Source organism: Chrysochloris asiatica, unplaced genomic scaffold, assembly GCF_000296735.1.
Source record: "Chrysochloris asiatica unplaced genomic scaffold, ChrAsi1.0 scaffold00065, whole genome shotgun sequence".
Classification (NCBI taxonomy): Eukaryota; Metazoa; Chordata; class Mammalia; order Afrosoricida; family Chrysochloridae; genus Chrysochloris; species Chrysochloris asiatica.
Genome location: NW_006408583.1, coordinates 8,407,024 through 8,413,340, shown reverse-complemented (window position 1 = coordinate 8,413,340; position 6,317 = coordinate 8,407,024).

The following is a 6,317-nucleotide window of genomic DNA, read 5'->3' as shown; positions in this document are numbered from 1 at the left end:
CACCTAAGATTTTCCTCCTCTAAGTCTCCAATGAAACTTTCCAGAAAACACATTCCTTTAAAACCAAACTTATTCCAGATCTTGTTTTGTTTTGTCATTTCTTTTTCACAGTGAGTTCCATCACTTCTTTCTACCCTAGCCTCCTAAGACAAAATGAAACCCTTTATACTTGACTTGTCCTTTGCCTTCTTCATCTAATTACTCAAATTGATCACTTGTCATTTTTAATCTCTCTCAAATCTGCCCACTTCTCTCCATGCCACAGCCACTGTCACTGTCATGAATGATGCCCTCAGTATTTCATGATGGATTCATGCATCTGCCTGTAAATGGCCACTCCCTTCTTTCTGGTCTAAATCTTTTAAAATTATTTACAACCAAAACCTTCTTTTTGAATCGCTAATGTATTCTTGTCCTTCTGCTTAGCATTCTTCAGTGACTCCTTCGATCCCTTGGGATGAAGCACACATTTCTTATCATATTGTGTCTTTCGGGTCTTTTAACCTTTTCAGTCTGACTCCTAGGCCTTTGCATCATTGCCTACCTCTTCCTGAAACAATAGTCCATCAAACTGATTCAGCTCATGTGCCAGTCCTTCTAGTGAGTCTTTTCTGAGATCAGACCCCACCCATAAATCTGAATTACACACTATAGGATAAGTACTGGACTTCGAACCACAAGGCCAATGGTTCAAACCCACCAGCTGATCCTCGGAAACTCTACACGGGGTCACTACGTGTTGGAACTGACTCGATGGCACTTAAAAACGTGCCCATGGAAGTCAATGGGTGGTACAAAGAGTTAATATGCTTTGCTTCTAAACAAAAGGTTGGAAGTTCAAGTTCCCCTAGAGATATCTCACATGAAAGGGCTGGCCCTATGAAAAATGAGTCATTGAAAATCCCGTAGATCACATGTCTACTCTGACACGCGTGGGATTGGTGTGATTTGCAGTTGAGTCTTAACAACTGGGAAATGGGATGGAGAACATCCCCTCTGCTTACCTGTACCATGGCTGCCATTGGGCACTAATCATCCTCAAATTGTTGTTTCAATTGTCAATGTTGATTAGACATCTACTGGGTGTTCTGTACTTAATATGCATTATCTCATTTAAACCATACAAAATCTCATGAGGTTGATTTTACTGTTTTATTGGTAGGGAAGTAGGGACTTTGTAAAGTTAATTAATTTGCCCAAGGTGACACTGCTAGTCAGTGGCAGGCCAGCAATTTGAGCCTGGGTTGATCTGATGGATTCTAAAGCTAATGCTGTAGAGATCAACCTCTTTACTGTTCATTTATTGCTCATTCTTGTTAATAGCTTTTCTCTCATTTTCCCTCATTAAACTATGAGCTAAAATAACAAACAACTGTGAGCTAGTTACTCAAAGGAGAACTTGGTTGTCTCAGCAGCACCCAACACAGAATCTAACATAAAATAATCATCAAAAATATGACTAATGTTTAAGTGGTGAATGAATGAATGGATGACTTTGTTATTTCGATGAAACTTTATTATTTCAGTGACACTGATTTAGAGATTTGGGGTAGGTACAATTCATCTCTTCTTACTATACTGTCCCTTCCATTTCTAATTTCTAGTTGACTAACACATATCTTGTTCTTGAATTCCCTTTGAAATTTTACTTTCTTAACATGAAGTATATGAATAGTTACTGTTATTCCAAAATAATTTAATCAATATTCTTACTATGCCTTTTGTATTTGGGGGGTGGGGGGGCTTGGGGAGTAATACATAAGTCTTTCCTATGAAAATTAACTACCAAGGAATTTCTTAGATGTAGCTCCAGAGGAGACAGATCAATAAAACGAAAGAATGGTAAAGTTAGAGCCTTCTGCTCCATCATTTTGTGGCCTACAATAGATTACTGCTGTAATTTTCATAGGTAAGTTTATTTATTCTGTTTTATCTCATAAGAAAGCCTTTCAAGAATATTATTCTACCTCAGCACATTCTAGTTTCTCTAAATCAACTAACTTTTGTAGTAGAGATGCACCTGCATTAAATTATTGCTTTTAAACAAGTTGTTATTGTTTTACAGAAACATTTAATTTTTCTTGCCTCATCTTTTATTTTTTAATTGAGTTATGTTTTAAATGATTAACTCTTTGATACTTCAAAGTCTTTTCCATCTTGCTTTCCAAATAATGCTATGGCAGTTAACAATCATGGAGGCTTTTATGAATATTTGGATTCCAAAAGACTCATTTTCCTGTAGCTCAAAGAATGCAGGTCTGACATGTTTCAAGCTGCCTTGAGTCCTTGGGAATATAATTCTAAATCATACTGGGGTTTTGCTTCACTAGACCTCTGAGACAGTACCCTGTTCATCCTGATCTCTTTCAGGATGGCCAGATGATGAAGTCACCCAGTCTTTTCTTTTCAGCTACAGATGTCTCAACCTACCTAACCATCTTTCAACAAATAGTCTGAGTATCTTAATCAGTTCTCTTCTCTCGTCACGTCTCCTGTCAAGATCCTGGCATTTTTCCCAGTGGATTTAAAAAAAAAAAAAAAAAACAAACAGTAAATTTCCATTGACACTCATCAGCGTGGTTTCCATTAGATTTCTAGTTGTCACCATTGGATGTGGCATTGGCTCTTATTAGAGATACTGAACCAACACTGTGATTTCAGCATTCCTGGCTTCCTGGAATGGAAAACCTCTATTTCATTCTTCCCTTAGACCAGGTTGTCTCTAGTAGTTCCACTGCCAGCCCTCATTTTCCTTGGTTTTTCTCTCTTCCTCTTTCCCCTTGGTCCCAGATTGAGTCTGCTATTATATCTAGCCAGCATATTTCTTAAGTAGCCTTTCTTGGGTTCTCCCTTCTCTTTTTATTTCTAGAGGCAAGCATCTACACCAGCTTCTAGCTCAGGTGTCTTCTACCCTCCAGTCTCATGATGAGAAGCTTGGGGCTGAAGCTCTATAGCTTCATCTTTCAACTTGATTCTGACTCATGACAACAGCACATGTGTCTGAGTAAAACTATGATCCTAAGGTTTCCAATGACTGGTTTGTTTTGTTTTCATGCAAGTAGAACACCAGACTTTCTTCCAAGGTGTCTCTGGATGAACTTGAGCCTCTGATCATTAAGTTAGCAGCTAAGCATGTTAACCATTTGCATCAGCAACCAAGATGCCTTTGTTTTGTGGTGCTGTAGGATAAAGCACTGGACTGCAAGGTCAGTTTGAATCAAAAGGTAGCTGTTCAAACCCACCAGCCCCTCTTATACAGACTGACTACACTGCACTTAACAACAATACTATACTATTATTTTATGCTTTTGTTTTTGTTGTGTGCCCTCGAGTTGTTTATGATTCTTGATGATCCTCTATAGAGTTTCTGAGGGTGATGGCTGGGTATGAGTTCCTAACCAATCAGCAGTGCAGTGCTTATCCTACAGTGCCACATAAGGATTCACTATACTATACAATTCCAGCTAGAAAAAATCTTTTCTTCTCAAGAGAAATTATCACTTGCCTTTTCAATCGCTTACCTTCTATTCACTGTATTTCAAAATCTATTCTTCACCTTCAACACAGCTCCTGTGTTTTCTCCTCTGACATTGTAGCAAGCAAGGAAATGGTCTGAAAACCTGAGGTTCCTGAGAGGATGGACATGCAGGGAGGTAGTGATGACACGAAAGAGTCAGACAGCAAATAGCAGGGACACTCCCCAACCCTCCAGGGCCATCTCCGGACTAAATCCCAGAATGCACTTTACAGATTTGGTGCTATACCACCTTGCATGTTGGGACTGCAGTTTCTAAATAGACCAGGGAAATGTGATGAGGGAGCAGAGAATCCTCATACAGAGGAAAAGCCATTTCACTTTCCTGTTGCTGCAAGTTTTTCCTTTGGAGAGAAGGGGAACCCTTGGAAAATGCAAGCATGGAATAAAAGGATTACTTACGGCCCAATTTAATGTAAAACCAGTAGATTATATTACTTTAAAGATTGTCTCCAGCAGTGGCTATGGTTTTACAAAAGAGTGTGCTTCACTTAAATACAGGAGACGTTGAAAAGAGAAAAAAGCAAAATGACACATTCTGTATCAAGTAATGTAATATTGTGGGTGATCTTCCTCGCATGACAATTTCATGGCCCTGAGTTGCTTGGCGTGACTCTATTTATTCTTAAAAACAAGTATTTTTAGATTTTTTTTTTCACTAATGGAATTGTAAGCAGAGAAGATTATAGAGAAGTTTCCCAACATCTTATTGTGAGTATCTCTAACCCTTTCATGACCCAGTTGTTTTCTACTTTGATTTTTTATATATCGCCATATACCATGTGGTTTCATTAGTGGATGGCATGCTGAGTCAAGAAGCACTTCTTGTATTTTATTATGAAGCATAGATCTTGAGACATATGCTATGGGATCCTTATGTTTCTCTGGACTCTGCAAGCAGGATTATGTGGGACACATGTGTCCTTCTAGATGCTGCAGTCAGATTATGTGGGACATTCTTGTTACTCTGGGCTATGAGGGGCAGGGTAACACTATGTGGGACACATATGTCCCTCTGAACTCTGCACCACTTTCTCTATCTCTTTATGGGTGCATACAATTTAAGGTCCAGCTAAAGCAGTATTTGCATGAATGTGGAATAATCTCAAGAAAGACAGCATGAGTAAAGGACCACTTGAAAGGATTTGTGTAAGAACAAAATTATCTGTTTCTAAAGAGTCTGTGATTTCATTGTTGGGCTGCTAACTTCAAGGTTGGCAGTTCAAATCCACCATCTGCTCCATGGGAGAAAGATGAGGCTGTCTGTTCCCATAAAGATTTGCCATTTCAAAAAGCCTTCATAGGGATACTCTGAGTTGGAACCATCTTGATGGCAGGGTGTTTGATTTGGTTTGGGATTAAAGTGTTTGGCATATAGAACTGTAATCCTTCTCAGAATGGTGGTTTCTTTGTGAAAATATATTTATCTACTTATTCCATTTCTTTAATAATTATTTTACACTGGCTCAACTGTGATTTATACAAATCAGAGAATTTAAAAATATTTTAATAGCATCTTTAGGTATTCTCTTCTGGGAGATGGATCTAAGCACATCTGGTACAGTATATTAACTCTTTATTTTTTAAATGAGGGAAAGGTGGAAGAAAAGTTTCAATTACCCCAGAGCCTGACTCTTCCATCTCTTTCATTGTTGACTCATTGTGGCTTCAAAGTATTGGTTATAAAGACTCTCTCCTCACACAACTTCCTGTTCCATTTTTCTTGCTCTCCATCATGGAAGAATTATTCAAGACATGTTTATGGGATTTCCAACAGAGCTTTAACCTAAAAGCTTGGTCACAGTATGAGGTCCTGACTAAGTTTTCTGTTTCTTAGATACTGGTAGAAAAGAGAATGGTACAAGTCTGTCTAAACTACTAGATCTTTAGGAAAATTACAGAATTTGAATTGTTAGGAACGAATCCTTTCCACTTTTGAACGTCTGAAAATTTAAAGATTTTGCCTACATTTGATAAAAGGTACCCTGCTGGGCGTTGAGTTTTAGTTGACACGTTATTTCTTTCAGTATTTAAAATAATAGTGCACGAGTTTAGTCTCATTTATATTGATCCCAAAGAGAAATCTGTTATCCTATTTGCCTTTGTTCCTATGTGAAACTGTGTCTTTTTTTTAACCATATTTATGATTTTATGTTTTGTCACTGGGTTTGAGCAGTTTTGTATTGATGTGGTTTGGTGTAGTCTCCTTTGCATTTCTTGTGCGTCCATTTGTCGATTTTCTTAAATCTGTAGGTTTACATATACATAAATATTTTTAGCTGAAATTTTTTACCATAATTTCTTCAAATATTTATTTTTTTTTTACCTCACTCTTCCACCCCTATATATGAATTCCAATCATATATGTATTGGGCCACTTGAAGTTGTTTCAAAGATAACTGATGCTCTATTTTTCATTTTGATTTTATATATGTTCTATCAGTATATCTTAAATTACCTAATCTTGTCTGCAATGTCTAATTTGTCGCTAATCCCATCCGGAGTATTTGATATTTTGGATCTTGCTTTAAGGTTTGCTAGCCATCACCAGAGCTGTATTTAGACTGTTGTTTTTAAGTGCCTTGGAATTGGTTCTGACTGAGAGTAACCTCTATAGGGTGTCCAAGGAACAGCTTGGCAGTTTGAACTGTGATCCTGTATAGGGTTTTCAAGGAGTGGCTGGAGAGTTTGAACTACCAGCCTTGTGGTTCAAACTGACATTGCAATTCAGTGCTTTAGCCCAGTGTCACAGCAGGACTCCACCCTGGATTGATCTCTCTCT